A 3,845-nucleotide genomic window follows, 5' to 3' on the forward strand; every position below is an offset into this window, starting at 1 on the left:
TTTACATCATTTAAATAAATAATTTTACTTTTTCAACTAATTTGCTAAACACTTAATATATGTATATATAGATGTATATATACATGTAGCTGTATAAAAATGTCAGTTTTAAGTAAGTATGTTTAAGAAAAAAAATTGTTTTAAAGATTTGAAAATTATATGTATAAGAGAGCATGTGCCAGGAGTATGCGTCGCGTGTTGAGATTTTACTTTTTTTTTAACATTTCATTTTGAATCCGCCATTTTAAATTTCTAAATTTTGAGTTCAGATTCGAAATCAGCGATCATAAAAGCTCCTAAGTACCTAATTTGACAGCAATTGGAGCATTTTTAGCATTTTTGTTCGCCATGTTGAATCCATCATTTTAATTTTCTAATTTTTAAGTTTGGATTCGATATCAGCGACCTCAAAAACCTTTGAATATTCAATTTAACAATTAGAGCACTTTTTGGCCACTTTTTCTGATCTCTTGGCTCACTGTGCGACGGTTAAAACTTTTGAATGTTGTTCAAAATCATGACTTGGATAATTTATCAAGATCAAAGCCATTGGAGGTCGTACTGCTTGTTTTCATTTTTACGTAGAAATATAATTTTTAATGCAAAAATAAAAATAAGAGAAATAATCTCCAATGGTCTTGATCTTGATAAATATTATCGAAGCGATTCTGAACAACATTCAAAAATGCTAATGCATTATGGCGATGCTGTAACTTGCAAGCCTTGTAACTCGAAAAGTACTAAAATGAAAAATAATTTCATTATAGTGTTTTGAAAAGGTTTTGAGGCAAGCAACAAGAATAAATGTGCAATAAAAAACAGTGGATTTCGTTTAAGAGATTGAAGGTAACCTTCACGTGACCTTCGAGCAACTATTCAAGGTCAAACTAATGACACTATGTCCCCTTCAAAGCCATACAATTTTTATCTGAAACTTTTTTCTAAAATCAAAAATAAAAAAGTTATGTTTGTTTGGGGACATTAAAATGGGACTGTATAATGTAAGAGATTAAAAAGTATTGGCTTTGATCTTGACAAATATTATCCAGGTCATGATCTCGAACAACATTTAAGAGATTTTAGTCATCGGTCAGATACCTTTGGTAATGCTAATGTGTTTTGAAAAGCTTTTAACACCGGCTATTAGATTCTGGAATAACAAATAGAGTCCTATCTTAAAAAAATCGATTTGACCTTAACCTGACCTTGGCTACCTAAAATCAAACTGATAAAATCTAGTAGAAGTAGATCTTTTTATACCTTATAACTTTTGTTTGAAACATTTCTTTCAAAAACATCTTTTCGAGTAAATTCAGAGTCCCGACCTTTTTTTAACATCCTATAAATAAAAATGTACAAATAAAAGTACAGGTTGATGAAAAGCGAAAATTATTATATAGGTAATTATTAGGTGTACAACTTTGCTTCCGCCATTTTTTTTTCCGAAATTCGAAGCTTTATTGTAAAAAACTGGTTATATTTATGATTTTTTATGATTCAAAGTATTGTCCATCGCTGGCTACTACTTTCTCCCATCTTTCGGGTAGCGTACGAATCCCGCGTCGAAAAAACTGGTCATCTTTTGATGCTATCCACGAATCGATCCAATTTTTTATTTTTTCATAAGATCGGAAGTGCTGGTCAGCCAGGCCGTGTGCCATTGATCGAAACAAGTGATAGTCAAAGGGAGCAACGTGGAGAATACGACGGCTGGGATAGGACTTCCCATTTCAACGTTTCCAAGTATGTTTTGACCACTTTCGCAATATGAGGTCGAGCATTGTCATGCTGCAAAATCACTTTATCGTGTCTCTCGTTGTATTGCGGCCGTTTGTCTTTCAATGCTCGGCTCAAACGCATCAATTGCGTTCGATACCGATCGCCTGTGTTGTTTCAGTCGGTTTTAACAGTTCATAATACACTACGCCGAGCTGGTCTCACCAAATACAGAGCATGACCTTGGAGCCGTGAATATTCGGTTTGGCCGTCGACGTGGAAGCATGGCCGGGAACTCCCCATGATTTTCTGCGCTTGGGATTATCGTAATGAACCCATTTTTCGTCCCCAGTCACAATGCGATGCAGAAATCCCTTCCGTCTTTGCCTTTCAAGCAGCTGTTCACAAGCAAACAAACCGTTCAACATCTCTCGGCTTCAATTCGTACGGCACTCAATTTCCTTGCTTCTGAATCATTCCCATGGCATTGAGACGTTTTGAAATGGCTTGTTGAGTCACTCCCAATGATCGTGCCAATTCTTTTTGATTTTGACACGAGTCTTGCTCAAGTAATGCTTCCAATTCTGCATCTTCGAAAACCTCTCTTCCACCGCTATGCCGGTCTTCGACGTCAAAATCGTTCTTGAAGCGTTGAAACTGACACGTTCTTTCACTAATAACGGCCTCACCATAAGTATTTGAGAGCATTCGATAAGCCTCAGCCGCAGATTTCTTCATATTGAAGCAAAAAATTGAAACCTCCCGCAAATGACGAGAATTTGGCTCGTAAACTGACATTTTCAATCGAGAATAACTTTATGATGCAGACACAAATCGACTAATGTTTCTATGGGGTTATGTTGACAGATGCCCAAGTTTATTGTATGACGTCTATGATCTATTTATTTCGACCACCACTTACCGCTAAAGCCATTTATAGGAAAACGGCGGAAGCAAAGTTGAACACCTAATACACTAAATTTTTAAAAATGTATATAATATGAAGGATTAAAATCTTTATACATTAATAATAAATCTATTTAAACTTGAACTTTTTGTATTTAATTTACTGTCTGTATTTAAAATAAATTACGATTATCATAAATAATCATATGTAAAATATAAAGGGAAAGAAAATAAGAGACAATGAGTTAAATACTTGGATTCAAATAGATGCACAATTATGCCACATAAATTATTTTTTGAAAACTATATAAAGTTGATAAAAAACTATATATATATTTATAAAGCTTACTGCTATTGTAATTATTACTTTATTGTAATTATACAATAAAGTAATGTCTTCTATAATAAATTAATCCAACATGTAAATGAGCATATAAGCCAACGCTGATTTTTATTGCGAATATTTAATATTGTTTATTTATTACATAATGTAACAAGATCTTTCGTTTTTCCATTATTAGGTCATCTTCAGTTTTTAAAATGCAATGTTTATCTATTGTAATTTATCGTTACCTTTCTTGTCATTCTTCTATCTTATAAATAATTTTCCTAAGTCTTAAACTATACTATAATTTAAAAAATTATAGTATACAAAAATTATAATTGCGAATATAATTAAGATTTCTTGATTTGATATTCGCCACTTTGCATATGTATGCTTCACTGATAGTATATTATTCAGTTTCTTTTATAGATAGCTTGATTTTGTCACAAAACGGTGTTATACATTAGTATTTTATTTATATTGCAACAATTGTGATCATTCTTTACATGGAAGTTATCATTTAGTAACATCAAATTAAGACTTGAAACTTTGTCTATATTCTACTAAATCGTTGTATTAATTCTTTAATCATCAAATTTATGAAAGTCAATAAAATATAATAAAATAAAATTTAGTCAATTGTGATAAGAAAATCAAATTAATCAGTTAATCAATACTTTTAAATATTAAAAGGACAAACATAAAAGAGAAAATAATTGTTATAAATTTGAATAAATAATATATAATCATTAAAATAAGAAAACCTGATTATGAAATTTAAAATAATTGTCTATGACAAAGCTTATATTTTTTTTTTACAAAGAATCATGTTAGTATTCATCACTTTGTGTTATAAATTTTTAAAATAATTTTATGTGTTTATAATTTATAATGTGTT

General features: G+C 31.1%; 1 protein-coding gene across 1 annotated transcript in view; it reads left to right on the forward strand.

Annotated features, from left to right (window-relative positions):
- LOC108693268 (general transcription factor 3C polypeptide 5) overlaps positions 1 to 3,845 on the forward strand; it is a 51,059-nt gene that overhangs the window by 9,180 nt on the left and 38,034 nt on the right. The gene's annotated exons all lie outside the window — the stretch shown is intronic.

Source organism: Atta colombica, unplaced genomic scaffold (genome assembly GCF_001594045.1).
Source record: "Atta colombica isolate Treedump-2 unplaced genomic scaffold, Acol1.0 scaffold9, whole genome shotgun sequence".
NCBI classification, from domain to species: Eukaryota; Metazoa; Arthropoda; class Insecta; order Hymenoptera; family Formicidae; genus Atta; species Atta colombica.